Source organism: Macaca nemestrina, chromosome 10 (assembly GCF_043159975.1).
Source record: "Macaca nemestrina isolate mMacNem1 chromosome 10, mMacNem.hap1, whole genome shotgun sequence".
NCBI lineage: Eukaryota > Metazoa > Chordata > Mammalia > Primates > Cercopithecidae > Macaca > Macaca nemestrina.
The window spans coordinates 27,665,267-27,685,897 of record NC_092134.1 but is presented as its reverse complement, the minus strand read 5'-3'; the positions used below and the strand labels follow the sequence as shown (position 1 = coordinate 27,685,897).

The 20,631-nt window shown below is 43.7% G+C and overlaps 1 long non-coding RNA gene across 2 annotated transcripts in view; it reads left to right on the top strand.

Moving 5' to 3' along the window:
* The first annotated feature begins 1,150 nt into the window (after positions 1-1,150).
* LOC105497698 (uncharacterized) overlaps positions 1,151-20,631 on the top strand; it is a 207,365-nt gene continuing 187,884 nt past the window's right edge. The window contains exon 1 of one of the 2 annotated variants that reach the window (XR_011608898.1): positions 1,151-1,796. This is a non-coding gene — a long non-coding RNA (uncharacterized lncRNA). The remainder of the gene's footprint in view (positions 1,797-20,631) is intronic. The other variant, XR_011608897.1, reaches the window with a different exon arrangement.

The following is a 20,631-nucleotide window of genomic DNA, read 5'->3' as shown; positions in this document are numbered from 1 at the left end:
ATTCTTGAAGCAAGAAGAATTTCTGTAGAACCAGAGAAGGCATTGACTCATGGGTTGGTGGCATTCCAGGTGACCCAGGAGTGGGTGGGCCAAAGAAACATGAAGAGCCCACCTGTCAGCTGCCTGCAGGGACTGTGGAGAAGGCTTGGTTCTCATGAAAGGTGAAGAGTATAGTTTCCGGTGAGTTCAATGCCATTTCTTTTGCAGGGTGCCTTGGGGGAACCCAGATGGCATCTGGGATAGATTTCTTATCCTGTCTGAGAGATTCTTGGGGAAAGAGTGCTAAAATCCTTGCTTTTAGTTCCTCTGGCTCGATGCCTAGCACGGCAATTGTTGACTTAAATTGAGACACTGAGGCAGGTGGTGATTTCTTTGCAGGGGAGTACGTGCTACCAGACAGTTTGTTTCTCTTACTTAGTATTACATAATGTGCTCTTTCTTCCATTTTTACATATGATCCTCCCAGTGAGCATGGATGATAGACTTTGCATACAGAGAAAGGAGATGGGACTCTCAGAGGGTGAATGACTTCTTGAAGATCACACAGTTAGAAAGTGGCAGAGCTGGGACTTAAATCCAGAGTTCCTAGCTGCAAATCTAGTGCTTGGTTGGTCTTCCATACCAGGCAGACCCCTGACTTCTTATAAATCAAGTCAGGCTGAGCTGGGAGAATCTGGGAAGCCGGATTGCAGCACCCTCTCTATTAACTCCCAGAGGAAAATGATATAGTTTGAGAGTATGTGCTGATGCTGGGACTCTCTCTTCTTTCTTACATTATCTTCATGGAACATTTTGGTCATGTACAGATAAGAAAGAGTCCCCAGAATGTCTTCCAAAGGAATTTCAGGACCCTAAAGCCTGGAAGCATCAGAAAACATTAGTCATCTGGATCACTGAACCAGAGCACTCCTTTGAAAGGTGAAGGATTCTTATATGGATGTCCATCCCACCCAGAAGACCATCATTGTTGTTAGTAGGGTGTAATCTACAATTTGCCGCCTTCACCGTCATGTCATGCACTGATTCCTACATTAAGAGCCATGTGGGGTACATGTCATTTTCCTCCTCTTTACAAATGAGAAAATGAGGCTCAGATTAAATTACTTGCCTACGTTCACGCAGCTAGTAATGGAGAGATGTGGAATACAAAGCCATATTATTACTTAATTCAAATGCTGTGTTCTCAGCCACGATGCTATCATGCCTCCAAGTAGACATTTGCTGATTGAATGGGGTTGAATCGCACTACAGGAGCGAGTGTGGCTAAGAGCCAAGTGTCTAGTACAGACAGAAATGTGCAGGAGTAGAGAAGGGTGGATTGCCGGGAGAAAGTGTGGCACTGCCACGGGACCGTCGGTGGCCTCGCCATTGGGTCAAGCAAGTAGTTGGTGCTGGGGAGTATGGGGAGGGCACACGGGCCTTCCCAGGCAGCCCGAGAAGGACGAGGCCTTATAGGAAAACTGACTTAAGATGAACCCTGCCAGAAAGGGCCACTCCGTCACCAGCCCTGTCTGAGGTCATATTTCAAAGACTGGCTCAGGGCCACTGGCTGGGGTGCAGGGCTGTGAGATCATGGCTGAGCAATCTGACTTTTAAAAAATATAAGGACCAACTTGGGAGTTTTATCGCAGTTCTGCGTTCTGCCGCCCAGGCATGAAGTCAGCTGGCCTGCTCGTGACAGGGAGCGTTTCACTTGTAATTAGCTGGGTGTTTTTTTTTTTTTAATGTTCTGCCTAAACTGCGGCGTGGTACGAGTGAGCCCGCTCCCTTGGAGCTGTCCCACAGCAGTAGCGGAGGTGAGTCATGGCCATAAAATCTGGAAAGCTCGTGGGGGGATGGAGGGCGGTGGAGAAATATAAATTATTGTGATCATCTTTCAGGAGCACTCGAGTTAATTATTGTACTTTCGCCAGCTGCGTTGTTCCTTCATCAACGCCGAGCCAGAAGTGATGGTTTCAGTGGGGAAAGAGTCGTTCTTTAATGGGGCAGAGGCCTGCAAAGCCCTGTGTTCTTTTGAGGGAGGTTGGGTGCATGAAATTCCCAGCACCAGCTGGAACCTGTGCGGATTTGCTCTGAGACACTTGGGTGTGAGCAGCATCACGTTTTCTTTATTTTTCTAAAGCAAATAAATCTGGCTTGGTTCTCCACCTGCCAGGGCTGGCAGGCGACCCATTCTTAGTTATGTCTTTTTTGATGGGGCAGCGGGGGGAGTGAGGGGTTCTTTCTTTCTTTTTTGGGGACATAAGGAAGCCCTGGGAATTAGGTAATTCAGCAAGATCTAAAGGCACCTTCCTGGCCTTGGGTCCCCTATGAAGAAATAATTGCTCATGGCCTGCAAAGTACCATTTTGTAGGGGGCTCCTCATCTTCCTCTATCCCAACCCTGGGCCAGGGGGTTCTGGGAAGAGGCTCCCACAGCTTGTGACCTTGTGTTATCCTTAGACCCAAGCCTCATTATCCACTATCTGGTGCCTTAGGTCTCCACCATCAGAGACTTTTAAACCATGGTTTCTTCCCCAATCTCAAAGAAAACACATAACATCTCAGTTTGGGTCACCTCTCCTCTGTCTTTCTTTTTTAAAATTACATATTATTTATTTTTTATTTGAGGACAGGGTCTTGCTCTGTTGCCCATGCTGGAATGCAGTGGTGCAGTCTCGGTTCACTGCAGCCTCAACCTCCTGGACTCAAGCGATCCTCCCACCTCAGCCTCCTGGGTAGCCGGGTCTATAGGCACGTGCCACCACACCTGGCTAATTTATTTGTTTTAGAGATGGGGTCTCACTATGTTGCCCGGGCTTGTCTCAAACTCCTGGCTTCCAGTGGTCCTCCCACCTCAGCCTCCCAAAGTGCTGGGATTACTGGTGAGACACTGCACCTCACCACACTTCACCTTACAGGTGAAAGCCCCCTCCCCTCCCCTGAGGGAAAGAAAAAGAAACAAAGACAAGAAAAGAAAGAAAAACACCAAACCAAATCAATCATACAAAAACAGAAGTTATGTTAATTTTTTTCCTTGGCTATTGTTTCCGAAAAGGAGAAAATGACTTTTTAATTCTTTATGTCTCCTCTGGCAAGAACAAGGTCGAACCACTTCTCCACGAGTTTATCATCACTCCAGTTACGTGACCTTGAGCAAATTACTGACACTCTCTGAGGCTCAGTTTCTCACTGGAATAGTTTAAGGATTAAGTGACATGTCCTATGTCAGGCTCTTAACACGGAGCCCAAAACATGGCTATTGGTGGAGGACTGTGAGCTCTGTGAAGGTGCCTATACTTTCTCCATCCTTGAGGACAGGGGCTGTAGTTTGCTTGTCTCTGTATCCTCAGCAACTGGACACCCAGTAGGCATCCAAGAACACTTGGTTGACTGGATAGTTGTAAAAGGCAGAGATTTCAGAGAGGCTGAGAAGACCAAGCTTCCTTTGCCAGCCCAGGCGAACTGGCCTTCACGTTGTATGTTCATAGTAGATCCATGCATGCATCTTGGGCATGCACAGTGTGTGACACAGTGGTGTCAAGATGTAACCAGGAGGACTGCAGATTTGGTAATGCTCACTCTGGATACCAAAATCTTGACTATAATAGATAGGGTGACTTGAGTTTCTGCATTTTAACAGGAGTGGATTTCCCCGTTGCCTAGCTTTTATTAGAGCCCATTTCAGGGACTTTCTCTCCCATCTTACCCTTGGTTCTTGTGAGGTTTATAAGTGTCTCAGGTCACTTAGAAAATAGGGGTATGCTACAAGGAGAGTTTGATGGGGCTCAGATAAATCTCAAGTCACAGCAGATGACTTTCTTCTGTATGATCTATGGGCAAGTCACAAGTGATATACAGATATATATAGCTAAACTGGCTTCTTTACTCAGTTGACTTGGAGTGCTCATTTATGTGGGGTAGACTATAACCTGCAGGCACTGGTTGGAAGCCTCCCAGGCACTGACCAGCAGATTCCTTTGGCTTCCCCACTCTCCCTATTTAAGCCAGCTTTGGCCCTCTTCATTCCAGTACTCCCCGCCCAATTCCCACCTCCTATAATGCCATACCTCTGGTCTAGTTGTTCCCCTGCCAGGCCAGGCGACCCTGACACAGGAGTGAGCTTGTCTTTCCTCCCGTGCTCTTTCCAGTTTTATGGCTATAGCTTACACTCTGCACTTTTCTGCCCTAACACTTTCCTTTTTGAATCTCAAGACACTATTTTGGAAATTAAAAAAGTTACACATCGCCTGGGTTTTGTTTTCTCAGTCCCATCTCTTCTCAAGGCTAGTGATGCTCAAACTGACCAGGGGAAGGATATGCAAGTGAAAATGAGAAAAAGAACAGCACCCACTATATCCTTGTGGTATGTATAGGCCTATATCCTGAAGGATATAATCCTGAAGGAATTCTTCCACCTGGAACTTTATGAAAAGGACCGAAGAATTTGCAAGAAGAACTCAGCTGACCCACTATTAAAAGAGAGCGATCTGTATTTATGATGCATATTGAGTACTGGTGAATGATGGACAGAGAAGTCACTGCACACTCATATTTAGGATACTCTGACTTGATTTGCAGTCACATCATCAAGTGTACCCTTATTTCATCATGTATGTGAAATGGGAGGAGATGGTGGTAGGGATATAGAGAATGACCCGTATGTGTTGAGGGGATGGGTGGGAGAAGGTCAGAGAAGATCTGTTTAAGGAAACAACAGTTGAGCAAAGACTCAAATGACTTGAATCGGGGAGGCAGAGGACAGTAGGGAAAAGAGCATTCCATGCAGGCCTGCAAAAGCCCAAGACAAGCTTGAACAGTCAATGGCCGATGTGGCTACAGTGGTGGGAGCAAGCGGGAAGGGATGGGGGATGAGGAGCAAAGACAGTTGAGATGCTCTGCCAACTCTAAAGTGATAAAAAAAAGCTATGATTTCTATCATGCAACATCACAGGAACTGCTCATACTATTGTGGTTTGTGGTCCACATCATAATTGAATACTCTTTAGTTAGAATTAGTAGAAATAGCGATGCAATTTTTCTCAAGTTCCAGGGTCCCCTGAACTCTCAACAGGAGTTGAAAGTGAACAGTGCCTTGGAGTCTAGCTTTTCATCTTTTTCCCTTCTAGATGGTGTCCCTGTCACCTTGTAAGCCTATAGCAAACAAAGATTCTCCTTTTCTCGGTCCACATCAAATCTTCCCTTAAATACTGTATGATATGGTGGACCAAGCAAGGGTTTTGAGCCAGAAGGTCCATGGGTTTAAATACCTTCCCCTCAACTTCAATCTGATTCTTTTTGACTACATTTATGAAACCCACTTTGTAGGGCTACAGTGGGAATTATAGATGGTATATATAACTTGGCATACAGTAGGTCCTTAATAAAGATTGAATGACATTCCAATTGTAAGTTACCTCTTTAAAAAAATTTTTTTTAGTGTTTCCCCAGTTAAGAGATATTTAAGTCTTAACGAGGAGTCACCTCTTTTCAGACACCTGCTGGAGAAAGAGGATTGGATGGGAGGAATGAGAATTCCTAAATCACTCTATGTTGGAGCCGAATGGATTCATTCATTCATCAGTCTTTCAAAGAACTTGCTGAACACTGCACCTACTGTGTGTGCTGTTGGAGCTGGAGGATCATTGGGAAGGTGCTGGTGGAGTCTGGGCAGAATTTTAGCAGCTCATCTCCTGAGGCCTAGCCAGCCAGTTAGTACATGGTAACGACTGGGCCAGGCAGAAGGCAGACTGGATGTCTGCAGTTCCTTGGCCACTTCCTTGAGCATGGCCTGTGCCCTGTCTAGTGTGAGTCCCAGGTGTTGAGAGGATGGGTAGACAGGTGGGTAAACATTCTCCTATGCTATCCCAGGCTGCTCTCGCCCAGGGCCTGTCCCTAATAAAGCCTATGTGTATGAGTGCCTCTGACACATGTAATGAAGGCCTCTGTTTGCCAAGTTTGCTCAACTGGCCATACTCTGGGCCCGCTTGGGGAGTAGGCTGCAAAGCCACAGACAAGCCTTCTGGCATCCCCTTCTTCCCATTTCTTTGAGGTTAGAGCTAGCATTAGAGGGCTCTGGGGACACATACCCCTTGTACCAAGGGGACTGTGGGTTTGGAATTTTACTGCTTTTCTCCAGGGTCTATAGATAATAGTCAGGAAAGCTGCAACTGGGTCTGCTGTGATGAGGGAGAACAGGGAGCTGAATCTTGGCTCATGTTGTCTAAAACACAAGCTCCCTGAATATAATTCCAGCTTCATGTCCCACCCCTTTGATGGTGACAGTAATCTTTGTGAAATTGCATCAAGATGCAAGTGAAGCAAGGGATTTAAAGTCAACTATCCTGAATTTAATTATGTTCTATTTCTGTCAACTGCTAATTGTGTGACCTTGGGCGAGGCACTTAATCTCTCCGGGCCTCAGTTTCTTCACAGAGTATACAATAGATGGATAACAGGGCCTCCATTTCAGTGAGATACTGGGAAAAGAAGTTCAGACCTATCCCCTCTCCTTCCAAAGCCCATAAACATACTCCAAATGTCTGAATCTTCTCCAGTTTCCAAGTGCAGTCTCTGCTCTGTACCATGTCAACCCACATGAAGCCCAGTTCCTTTTGAGGGTTCTACTTGTAAGGAAGCAAGGGTAAGGTTAGTAGAATTGACCAAAGTGCCTTTGTGTATTGTTTTTGATGTAAATGTGGTTTTGGTTTTGACAGGAGAAAGAGAGATGAGAGGTTTACAAGGCAGACATTTGATCAGCTTCAGAAGGATAGAAGGTGTTAGACCATCTATAAAATATCCTTTTTCCACTCCACCATGAAAAGTCTCCCTGGCTCCTCACCTTCCCAAGTCTAAGTCCTTGTCTATCTGTGCATCCTCTTACTTTATCCTCTATCTTCTCTACTCTTCACTGGTCTCAGAAAATTCATCCCCTTGCCTCTTGCCCAAGGTAACAAAGATTCCCCTTCCTAAAGCTGTCTGCGTCAACATTCCTGCTCTCATGATTCTCAACTATCTCAAGTACCTCAAAGCATTTTCCTGCAAAAGACTGTTCTCCCTCTAAGTGGATTTTTTGTACTTAATGTTAATAATAATAGTAATTCATCAAATAACATGAAGATTACATGAGATAATGAAAATGAAAGTATTTTAAAATGCAAGATGTTTTACATATTTATCCATCCATCCATCCATCTATCCATCCATCCATCCATCCATCCATCCATCCATCCATCCATCCATGCAGTGGACATTTGTGAAGACTTTACTAGGTGCTGGAGATGTTGAGATAAACAAAATGCCTTCAAGGAATTCATGGCCTAATGAGGCATTAGAAAATAATTGCAGTCAAGTGTAATAAATACTATCACTGTGCTACATCTCATGTAAAATGATGGGACAAAAAAGAGAGTAAGAGATTCACATTGCTACAAATATAATAGAGTAGATATTTGAAGTATAATCTAAAAAAAGCAAGCTCAAAGTGTCCTGAGCATTTTGAAGAAAAAGAGCTTTCTTCTTGATTGATCTAGTTCGTGGAATTATATTGACAATGATCTGCATCTTCCCTACGTGTCTACAGAGTCAGAGCTGTGTCCAAAGTCTGCAACTTTCTGCCTGGGATTTACTTGACCTCTAGAATCTCAGTGTTCTCATCTGTCAAGTCTGTATAACAACCCTCTATAAGGTTGCAATAGAGACCAAAAGAGATTCATTCACTCATTTACTCATTCATTTGACAAATAGTGCCAGACCCTGACCAGGGCACTGGGGTTTTTGCAGAGAATGAGACAGTGAATGGTTCTTTTTTTCTCGGAGTGAACATTCCGCTGGGGATATAACACCTATTGGTGCCCAATCTTGTTAACCAGCACGTACAAGCTATGCAACAGCTTCACTCCAGCCTTTCTTCTTGGACTGTCTTTTTTATTCAATTCCCCTACAACTTGTCTCAAAATTCTCTTGCCTTAGAGTCCTTCAGATAGGGGCTGCATGAGGGAACTCCTGGGAATCTGGGGGATGGGAACAGTCATCAGGTCCATGGGCCAGCAGGCTGAGTTGGGAATCATAGTTAGTTTGGGCTGCTTTAACAAAATACCATAGACTGCATGGCTTAAAAAAAAAACACCAAACCTTTGTTTCTCACAGTCTGGAGGTTGGGAAGTCCAAGATCAAGGTGCTGGTAAATTCGGTGTCTGTTGAGGGCTCGCTTGCTGGTTTAAAGATGCTGCCTTATTTTTACGTCCTCATGCAGTGTTGAGAGAAATAATCTCTCTCATGTCTCTTAGGCTCCACCATCATGACCTAATCACCTCCCAAAGGCCCCATCTTCAAATACCAACACATTGGAGGTTAGGGATTCAATGTATGAATTTGGTGGGAGACACCATTCAGTCCGTAGCAACGAGAGGGCAGGGAGGGAATTGAAGATGCTGAACCCCATGCATAAATATCTCCTTTTTGCTTCTTTCTGCCAAGTCCACTGGAGAGAAACCCAACTTTTTAATAATTTCTCCTTTTTGGTTCAAAGTTTACTACAAGTAAACTTTCTGCTATAATCGTGTCATTGAGTGGTCCAGAGATAAATGTCAACAATGTGGCCCTCTGGCTGGAAAGGGGCCCAGGATGCCTGGGCTTGTCATTAAGGAGCACTGGGTGGGGAGTGGAGGAGCCATGTAGGGGCCTGGCAGACTCAGCAGAGGACACAGTCATTAACTATGGGAGGGATGGGATGAGCCATCCAAGCCCTGGGTCTGGCAGAGTTTATGACTATGTGGTGGGGAGCAGAGTGCATTTGTATTTCAGGAAACGTCCTCAGCCATTGTACCTGTTTTCTCTGGCTTCTTTGTCAAGCCTGGGATCTTTAGTTTTTATTTTATTTTATTTTATTTTTTAAAGTTCTGGGGCACATGTGCAGGATGTGCAAGTTTGTTACATAGGTAAATGTGTGCCGTGGTGGTTTGCTGCCCCTATCAATGCATCACCTAGGTATTAAGCTACCTGGGCTCTTTAGTTTTGACATTTGTTTTTTCCTTGTGGACTTTTCTTCTCATTACATATCACATAAGTGTTGTGAATTCAAGCCTGGGAAACAGTGTATTGTCTTAGGCATGGGACATTGGTGGTATATGGAACTTGTGAAAGGAATCAACTATGCTGGACTCATAAATGCAAGGCTTGAGGTTTTGTGGTATGTGTGGGGAATGATGCAGTCAGGTCCAACATTTAGGGGTGGGACCAGGTTGCTTGACTCTCCACCTGGGCTGGCAGTACCGCACAACACCCAAGGGCTCTTCTCACACACATACAGTGTAGACAGTGCCCTCTGGGGTTGTGAGGCACAGTGGTCGACTTTCAAATCAGTGCTTCTTCTTTCCACCTGCTTCTCCCTCAGCCTTCCTACTTTTAAGTGGTTGCCCCAAGTGCTAGTTTTCCTAAGAGCTTGGATTGAATCCAAGGATTGTAGTCCTGGGGGCTTCATCAGGAATTCTGCTGTAGAGATAGATGCCACGGAGCCATGTAATTAGAACTTTCTCTGGCAGGCTGCAAGAGGGACTCTGCTCAAAATGGCCCTAGGTAGGAACCCTTCTTAGGATTGAATGGAAAACTGGGGAAGATCTTTCTGCTGTGGCTTAAGGGTATTTACCTTTCCTTCTTCACTGCTTATTCCAGCAATGTGCTAATGTTAGAGTTTACCATGTGCCAGTGTTACAGTTACAAAGACAAGAGCTTAGAATAAGGCTTAGGAACCTGGTCTTCATCATCCACTCCTTCATGCCTCTTGGATTCCCCATGGAGAGATCCTGATTCCCCAGGGTTAAGCACTGAATGGAAACAAAATGCTACTCTACTGATAGTTGGACAAGCACCTCACATCTCCTTCCTCTCCATACTGGCCCCCATTTCTGCCACCATTTGCAGGATTTTCTGGCTAGCTGTGCTGGGGTACAAGACAGACCTGGAAGCCTAAGCAGGTTTCTATCACCTCCTCCCACAAAGCCAAGAGAGATCTGCAAAAGAAGCCCATTAGTTTATCCATCCAGTGGCAGATATGTGACAGCTGAAACAGACCTGATGAGATAGATTAGGCTTGGCCCACTGTGTAGGAAGAACCCCTGTGTAAGCCCTGTCCTTGAGAGTGCATGGGGACCCAACCCACAGTAAGTCATGGCCCAGCGAATGTATTGTTGCCAGTATCACAAGCTGAGAGCTGGCCTTGACTCCTTCCTCTCAATCCCACACCCAACCATTCACGAAGTCCCACTCATTCTACCTCTAAAATATCTTTCAGATCCACCTGAGTCTCTTTATCCCCTCTCTACCATCATAGCCACTACAACCTCATCTCCAGTACAGCAACTGCATCTTCCTAGGTCTCTCCAAATGCCCTCTGCCCGACCCACCCACCATCTGTTATCCACATTGTTGCCAGAGAAGTATCTTGAAAATGTCTATCTGGCTAAGTACTTCCCCTGTTGAAGCCCTTCAATGTCATCTTATTGCTCTTGGCTAAAAACTTTTTCAATGTTCCTCATCTTTCATCCCTCCCCCCTTATATTCTGTGTTTCAGACGTAATGAACTACTTTCCTTTTTTCCAAATGGGTAATGCTCATTCTCTCTTTTTCCCATGCTATTTCCTTTGTGTGAGACTTTTAATACTCCCCCTTCCTGCTTTAGGGAACTCCTATACAATCTTCATGTTCTCAGCTTAGTTGTCACTTTCTCCAGGAAGCCCTCTTTCCTTTCTCTGGGTTGGTGGTATTCTTACCTGTTTCTGCAGCTGCACAGATCATGTATTGCCCTTGTCTATTTTCTGGCCACGCTCCCTGGCTTTGAGAACAGCAGAGGCCTCCTTGACTTCTGCTGGGCTAAGCATGTAGGGTTTTCCTTCCATTCCAGACCATGTGGATTCACTTCATCTCTTTATGAGTTTGCCTATAGCAAGAGAAAAGGGGGCACTGGACTTCATAATGGATGATGTCCACAATACCAGTGATTTCTTTTAATATGCAGACATTCCATGTATTACTGGTTGTTTTATTGTCTCTCAACAAAGTCAAGGGTGAAATGAGATGTCAGCTCTTTAAGTGGTGACTCTGTGGGGTAGTGGGTTAGGGAATGCTTTAGGCTATGTCTGGAAACTCCTGTATGGAACACGATTTCACCTCCTCTCCTCATAGGGTGGAAATGCTTGAGAAACCCTGATAAGATATTTGTTTGTTTTTCTCCCCTCTATGGAGCGTTAATAGTTCAGCCAAAGCTTTCAACAGGAACTATCAGATGATTCACTGTAGAGCCTCTGGGGAGGGTCTAAAATGGTGTGTTGTTAATTAGGAGAGAATCTGTACACTCTAGACAGCCAAATGTATCTCTTCCATACCCAGCATTTCCTGAGCTTCTACCCTGTACCGGGCTCTGCTGGGTGCTGGGTTACGGAGGTGACTCAAGACCCATTCCCGCTCTGAAAGTCTCACCCGTACCTAAGATCTAAGGAATGGCATGAAGAAAGTGTTAGGAGTTGAGAGACAGCAAAAAGCACACAGACGCACCCAATTACAAGGAGCAAGTGAGGATGATGCATCACATTTGCACAGGCAAACCTTAAGAGTGAGAGCATGCAATGACCCTAGAAAGTGTCTCACAGGCCATGGCAGTGCCAAGGGCCAATGTGGCATTAAGAAGCTTTAGGTTGCCCCCAAATCTCTAGAATCCCAAATTTTCACTCTGTTTCCCAGGCTGGAATGCAGTGGCATGATCTCAGCTCACTGCAACCTCTGCCTCCTGGGTTCAAGCAATTCTCGTGCCTCCGCCTTCTGTGTAACTGGGAGTATAGGCGTCTGCACCACCACGCCCAACTAACTTTTGTATTTTTACTAGACACAGGGTTTCGCCATGTTGGCCAGGCTGGTCTCGAACTCCTGGCCTCAAGTGATCTGCCTTCCTCAGCCTACCAAAATTCTGGGACTACAGGCATGAGCCACTGTGCCTGGCCCTCTTCCTTAATGATTTCTGAGGTATTGGGCAAACACATTCTCAAGTCCCCAAACCCCTTTCACCAGATTGTCCCTCCAAGCCCCTTGCTAATAGGCATTCTGTAGCAATCATTTCTTCCCTCTGGTTCCTTGCTAACTCACCAAAACCCAGCAGTTGATCCTTAGCTGGAAACTGAGACACACAGGGGTTGTCAAAGAGATGGGCCTGACAGATGCAGACATTTGGGCTTGTGCAGACACACATTCACTTTTCTATATTCACACAGATACACAGTCCCATTTACCTTGTGACGACTCTATAGCTATATTGTTCTCTGGCTTTGACAGGTAGAAATGTCTGCAAGGGAGTGAGTAAGCCCCTTCCTCCTGCTAGACACTTGGATACTTGGCAGACTTTTGCAAAACCGAACTAACAAGGCCCTGGCCTGAGACAATGGGACAATGAGGATTTCAACATTATTTATAACAGCCTGTCGGTGTATTGTAAGTGACCTCAGTACCCTGCTTCTGAAGGAAGAGTTTATATGCTAAGAAGCCAGGAAGATATGTGGTGTGGAGTGATGGATGGAGTGTTTAGGGGCGAGGGATGGTGAGGAGTTGGGGAGGGGGAGCACGTGCTGATCTTGAGGCCATTTGCAATGGTGTTGGGACTCGTGCCAGTTATAATCCCAAAAGGCATAATTGCTGAAGATCACAATTTCTAGAGTCTAAATACCCTAACATCTAAAATCCAGAAAATCACAATCCCAAAAGACTAAAATCCCTAATGTTGAAATTTTGAAAGCCAAATTCTGGAGGAGGGATTAGTGTATTTTTGGTTGTACACAGGATAGTTGTATTATGTTAGTTGCATCAAGTTAGCTGGAACTATTACCTTATTATTGTCTTGACACATTTACCATGGTTATTGTACCTTGATAGTGGATTGGCCATGAAGTATGGCAGTGATAAAATCTTCGGTTTAAAGATGTGTCATTTGTCTGCATTGGCATCCCTTCCAGCTAATGAAATTCCAGGAGCTTTGAATGAATGAATGCTACATTTACCTGAAGAAGCCAGCAGTTACTGACTGGCTCAAAAATAATTGTGTGTATGGTAGGATAAGAAGACACTTATGCAACAATGGTGCTGTTTGATCACCAGTATTATTTCTGCCAAATTTGTGGCCTGTAGATGAGTGCATTCCAAATAGGTACCTGGGTGCCCAAAGTGACAGAGAAACATGGAACAGAAGATGGAAAAGTCTAATAGGGGATGCTCATCGTGTTGGGGTACATTGAATCACAGAAGAATTTCAAAAACAGCAGTGCCATGTAGAAAATGAAAGTGAACATATTCTCCATGGGGAGACATATCTTAAAAGAAAAAAAAGTAGCTATTCATCTCAATGCAAGACTTCAAAACATAGTTAATGATTGTAAAAGTTGGGCAGCTCTTATGGACTATCTCCCTGCAATTACCCATAATCTATCCTAGTAATACACTTTTTCATGTCAAAGCTTTTTTTTGTTCTGTTTTAGTTTTTTTCTTTTTTAAAGTTTTTTTCCTCCACTACTTAAAATTATCAGTGTTATCTTTTACAATTTGCTATGTTATGTATTTCATCTTTGCATCATTTCAATACTTTTCAATAAAAGCCTTATGTAAAGGCTTTTTAAAGAGTTCTAATTCATTTTATGTATTTTTTTTTGCATATTTGACTCCATGAAAGTGCATTATCACAACGTTGGCTTTGTGTGTAAGCATTGCATGTGTATATAAAAATGTGGGAACTTCCTTAAATAAATGAAGAGATGTCCTTTTTGTACATTTGCACTTGTGAAAGGTAAACTTCTAGACTCAGCTCTTTGGGTCACTTGCACATGCTGTGGTGGTGACCCCACTGAGGCTTTTTATCTACCTTGTCAAATGACTTAGGTTGTCCATCATGATATTTCAGTGACTGCAGTTATAAAGCCGGATGCACACAATTACCAACCATAGTGATATGTGTTTATACAATTCACTTTTTGACATGTTTCCGTATAAATCTGGTTTGTCTGCTTGTAACTGTTATACCCATGTGACTGTCCTAAGCACCCTTGAGTGTTTATGCTCCAAAAATATGTATTTTATTATTCATTATTTTATTGCATAAAGTAGCTTATAAAGTATTCTGTCATGTTTTTATATGTTTCTCAAACAAATTCTCTTTTAAAAATGTAAATAAATGTATTCTAAAGAGTTTTTTTTAAATTATTTTTTCCAGAATTATATTTTCAAGATTTTGATCTTTCAGTATTATAATTTTCAAGATTTTAGACTTTAGGGATTTTGGTCTTTTGGCATTTCAACATTTGGGATCATGACATTAGGGATTCTTTCAGGATTATGGCCCAAACCCATTGGAACATCTCTGACTAAACCAATGGAGATGAAAATCCTGAGTTTTCATTGTTCATAGATTTGCCTCAGAAGCATGACGATGATGATACTAACAATAATAGCTACTACTTTTTATAACTGGGATTTTGAGGAGACACAAATCAATATTGCCTCTTTCCCTTCTGATTCTGAACCAAGACAAAGGAGTGAGGAAAATGCGGCCCAATCCTCATCTGCATGACTGGAGCAAGGACTTGGAGTGAGAACTCACAGGGGCTTATTAACTTTCAGCACTGAGACTGAACCTTGGGGCAACAAACCTGAGGGCAAGTTGGAATCTGCAAAGCCACACACTTCTCCAGGTAGGGAAGGATGGAGGAAGAGAGGCCAAGTCTCCCTCCTCGAGATCTTTGATGGGTCAGCACCACCCATTAAAGAAACATAGACAACTGGCTCTTGTTTACCAGCCAGGTGGCTCACTCTGTCTCCCCAGGGAGTACTAAGAGATCGGACAAGAGGCCCAGTGTGTTTATTGCCCTCTCATTGCAATGACTATTTAGAGTGGGGAAAACTTGTCCCTCAAATATTCCCCGTGTTTTCATCATAGCCAACTCATAATCAGTGTGGGATGTGGCTGTCCCTTCAGGGGAGATCAGTCCTTTGTAAGGACAGCTCTGTCCTTGCTTCAAGAGGCTGCACTTTTCATTGAAACCTCTGTTCCTTCAGGCGTTCTGTCTGGGCTGCTGGCAGGCAGGGTAGACTGTGCCCTCAGAGGGCTCTGAATTGAAGCAAGTCACACGTTAATAAAATCATCTCCAAGGACACCCTGTTCAAGGCTCAAAGTTATTCCATTTCCTACCTCCTAGCCCAAATGATGTCTAGCTATGTTGCCTAATACAACCCCAAAGAGGTTCTGGTCCAGCCAAGGAGCAGGCATGAGGAAGGGTGTCTGCCAGGACAGGCACTGCAGGAGAACCTCAGAGGTCGGGGAAAGCTGGGGCTGGGAGGGGCTTTTGAAGGGGTCCTTCCAGAGTGGAGCTGCTCTTTCAGATTTGGGGCCTGCAAACTCCATTCAGGAGAGGAAGGAGGTTATGAATGAGGGCAAAACCTCTCTCTCTCCCCCTGCCTTCTTCCTAGCCTGCCCCATACTCCTCTCTCTCTTCCTCACCCTTCCTGAATTAGTGACCCCACCAAGACTTTATCCAGAGAAAAACAACCAAGCCAGAAATCACCCGGCCTCTCTGACAGTCTGGCCCATCCCTATACACTCATATCTCATGGGCAGCCACTCCCACATGTCACTGGGCCACTGAGAGACTTCCTGTTCATCCACTGTCAGACATGAGTTGTCAGCACTTCTTGGCAAAGGATGTTGACAATTGCCTTGGGAAGGCAAACAGCACCGTGGGTTAGTGGAAAGAATGTAGCTTTTGGAGCCAGGCAGACCTGGGCTCAATTCCCAGTTCTGCCACTTAATACTTGTGTGACCCTGGGCAAGTCACTTAACCTCTTTGAATTTCAGTTTCCTCATCTGTAAAATAAACACAAAGATGATAATAGTGAGCTTATGAAACTGCTTTGAAAGTCATTCAATGTGTGAAGTGTGCTTGCGAGACCCATGGGAGGTAGGCTTTAATAGTTTGGGAAGATTCCATCATAGCCTAATTGCAGTTTTATGTGCCTCTTCCTTTTGATAAATAACAGGACTTATCTGAAGACTGAAATTACAGACATCACAAAGTGTCTGCTCTGCACAAGGAAGCTCTTAAACAGTCTTCATTGGGCTTTCTAATGAATTTGTCTTTCTTTTGTTCTGAGCCCATGCCCACTTCCTTCTTAGTGGTAGCTATTCATTACAAACATTTTGAAAATGCCCTCTCACAGTGCTGTTTCAGGCATTCTTTTACCAGACTGGCTCTAGTTTGTCATGAATTGTATGTATATTGAGGTTGTCTGTATGTGGTGGTAGAATTAACAGTGTAAACACAGGACATGGGTCTATGGGACACAGGAAGCTGGCTGGCCCATTGTCCTTGTGATCCTTGGTATGTGGGTCTACCCTGTAGGTGACTCAAAGCACCTTTGCGACTCAAAGTCTTACAGGCCAGGCATGGTGACTCACACCTGTAATCCCAGCACTGTTGGGAGACCAAGGCGGGTGGATCACTTGAGGTTGGGAGTTCGAAAACAGCCTGGCCAACACGGCAAAACCCCATCTCTACTAAAAATACAAAAATTAACTGGGTGTGGTAACGGGCACCTGTATTCCCAGCTACTTGAGAGGTTGAGCAGAAGAATCACTTGAGCCCAGTAGGCAGGGGTTGCGGTGAGCCGAGATTGTGCCAGTGCACTCCAGCCTGGATGACAGAGTAAGACTCAGTCTCAAAAAACAAAGCAAAACAAAAAACGTCTTCCAGACTTTGGAGATTGAAGGGAGTTCAAGTCAGACTAGTCTACCCATAAATCATGTTTTGAGACCAGATGAGTTAGAGAGAACATCTCAGTAGGTCATGTGGATGTTTCCCTGGGGGTACCACTTAGGGTTATTGCATGCAAGGAACATACTTTAAAAAGAAAATGCATGTATTGAAAATATAGTGAGTAGCTTCCAAAATTGATGGAAGACCAGAGAACCAGCTCAGGAAATGTATGTATCCCAGGGAGTTAGGCCATAGCTGAAGGCCCCTAGCAGAAGGTGCTTGCTAGCACGCTGCCACTACGTCACCACTGCTGCCACCACTGGACCCTCAGGCTTCTAGCAGTGAACTTGCTGTCATTTGAGTCAAAGTCCTCATTTCCTCTGTGTCATTGGATTGCTTGCTTCATAGTCACAGACTTGAGTTGGAATACCCTGTTAACTGTTCTTAGATTGTGTGCCCACTTTCAGGAACCAGGGAGCAGGGAGAATCCTCTTTGGTTTTCATAGTCAGATCACCTAATAGGGAGTTCCTCCAAAAACAGGAAGGTGTTCGAAAGATTAATGTCAAATATACTAGAAAACTAGCAGGTTTAGTGTATTGTATTTTATTCCTTTATTTGTTTTCAACATTTGTTAGTTTTACTCATTCTTTTTTTTTGAGATGAGGTCTTGCTTTGTTGCCCAGGCTGGAGTGCAGTGGCACAATCTCAGCTCACCCCAACTTCTGCCTTTTGAAGTGATCTTCCCACCTCAGCTTCCCAGTAGCTGGGACTACAGGTGTGCATCACCACATCTGACTAGTTTTTGTATCTTTTTTGTTAGAGAGGGGGGTTTCCCATGTTGCCTAGGCTTGTCTCAAACTCCTGGGCTCTAACAATCCTCGCCTTGGCCTCCCAAAGTGGTAGGATTATAGGGATGAGACACCAGACTTGGCCAATTGATTGTCTTTTAAATATCACTTACAGTCGAGAAGACAAAAGATATAATTGAGATGTCCTGTTCACCCCTATAACTTGGGTATAGCAGAAAAAGTACTGACTCGGACTCAACTTCTCTGTCAATTTCTTCTGTGAAGTGGGAATTAGGACAGCGATTCTACACAGCTTACTCCAGGTTGTTGTGAATATCAAATGATATAGAAACATGGCCAACTGTTAAATGCTGTGTCAAAGAGCTGATGGTATGATAGCATGGCTATTTTCCCTTGCCATCTGATAAACCACTGGTAAACAATAGCACTTACATTACAAGCAGTTCATTTTCTGGAATTTGGTGATGTGTGCAGGGGCATGGAAAATCGCATTCTGCAATTAAAATGTGCAGTGCGATGCTGAGCGATTCACCTGAGGTTATACAGCTGGGAGGTGGCAGAGCAAGGATTTACACCCAGGTCTGCCTGACTGAATTCTATCTTCTTTACAGGAGGCCTGGGTCTAATTCTCAAAGTTGCATGAATTGTTTGGAAGCTCTGGAAGAGGATTCTGCCCAGGAAATAGGTGGCAAGAACCAAAGAAGGGAGAGAAACAAAAATCCATTCCTTGAATTCTTAGAATGATAGTTATTTCAGAAGAGCACATGGAGACACCAAGGCTGGAAAACTCTAGTGAAAACCCCAACCAACCAGTCTTCTCAACAAGCCCATTAGTTATTGCACTGAATATTTTTCATTTTGCAGATGAGGAAAATGAGGGTGAAAGAAGTTTAATAATTTACCCAGAAACATCCAGCTAATATATTGAAGGCCTGAGATTCAACTAGGCATATCACCTCGGATTCTTAGTTACAAACAACAGAACCTGATATTGGTTAGTGGAAACAAATAAGTGATTTTATAAAAGATATTGAGTGACCCTGGTGAACCAAACATGAAATGCTCACCAAGTCACAGGCTGAATCACTGAATTAGCTCAGCACCTTGTGCTCCTAATGTAACCACTAGGTCACTCACGCTAGAACATCTCCTACTACTGCCTCTGAGAGATAGATGTAGCTGTTACCACTCTTGTTTAAACAAATAGTTCCTAGTACCACTTTCCTTGCATCAAATAGTTTATGGAGGTTTCTGATAGACTGAGCCCAGGTTACATGCCTGCAACTTAGCTGCAAGGGACTTCAAGGAAGTGAGCATATGGCTTCCTTGGAGGGAATAAATCTGTTAGTCCATCAGGATGGGGAGCTTCCCAAACACAGGAAAATGTTCCAAGATGCTGGAGGTGTAAAGACTTTCTTATTGTTAGCTGAATTCCTGATGCCTACAAAGTGCTTAGCATGTAATAGGTGTGTAATAAGAGCATATCAACTTATCGATCAAATAATTCTATCTGATTTTAACGTTCATGCCCTTAGACACTGTACTTTACCTCTTTATAGATGGTCCATGATGAGATCTAATGCAGAATATGTGATTGCACATTAATGAAATTATATGAAATCTCTATCTTGTATGAAACCACCTTCATTCATTCATCAAAACATGCTGTTGTGATTTATGACTATGAGCTCTGAGAGACAAGGACAATTTTATCTTGTTTACCATTATATCATTCATTTTAAATACAATGCTGCAAAATAAGTAATTGTTAAATAAATTAGTAGACTGATAAATGAATGAGTTTAAGAGGCAAGGTAGTCAGGATTTGGGAATGCATGCTAAGATGGTGCCAAGGATGGCATCTTGGTTTTTAGCTTGAACACCTGGTGGGAGGGTGGCTGACATTTACTGAGCATGGGAAGACAAACAGGCTCTGGAAGGGAGATCATGAGTTAGTTTTGGACTTGCTGAACTTTTATGTCTGGGAGACATGAAAGTGGAATATTGAGTGGCTTGCTGGATATATGGGTCTGGAACTTAGGAACAATGTCTGGAATCGAGGTATAAATTTGGGAGTTGTCAGCATTTAGCTAGTAACTAAGTTGCAGTCATAGACATGTAAACATATGATATATACAATACATAAAACTACATATGAATCTAAAATATTTAAATATAAAATAAAGTATGTGCATGAACCATGAAAATAGTAGAATTAAGTCGTTCATAATATTCAGGAACAAAGAATACATAATATTAGGCTGAAAAGTTGATTACTGGTTAACGTCAAATGGGTATCCAAATGGTAGAAATCATACGCTGGAGGTTGGGATCATTTAATTACCCAGCTAGTCTGTCTTCAAGGACAACATAAACACAGAATCAGTAGTGTGTCTGTGTATCAGAGTTCCTCCTGCTATGTTACTGGACAGGGAATGTTAGATATTTCAGATGGATGTTCGCTGTGGCTTAGGCATTTCTTTTGTGGCGAGGCTAGGAACATTCTGGGGAAGGAGTACAAAGACAGGACAATGGGAATGTTAAGCTGAGACATGGAAGGAGGCAGGCAGGAGGTGCACAGGGAAGCCTGCAAAAAGCTCTGTGGGGACTGAGTCTCATTGCCATCCTAGGAACTGGAGCCTGTGACCAGAAAGAACAACCCATATCCTTTCTCCTATCTGTGAAAGAGGAAAGGTGATCAAGAGGTTAACACAGATCCTTCCCAAACCTCCCATCCTGGAAATGGGCGGAGAACACCTGTGGTGTGAGGTCCTTGCACTTTTTAATTACAGACCATCCATTCATCACTGTGATTGAGAACAACAATTGTGGATTTAGACAGACAGAGCTCAAACCCTTGCCCTGTCACTAATTTACTGAGCAGCCTTTGATAAGCAATGTATTCTCCCTGAACCTCAATTTACTCACTCTGGTAAAGGGAAAATAATAGCATAAGACACATAGTGTTTTGGATATAGTGATCATCTTAAATTCTTACTTATGAGAAAGTTGAATCCAGCTCTGCCACTCTGTTAGATGGGTAGTCACTGGCAGGTTTTGGATAT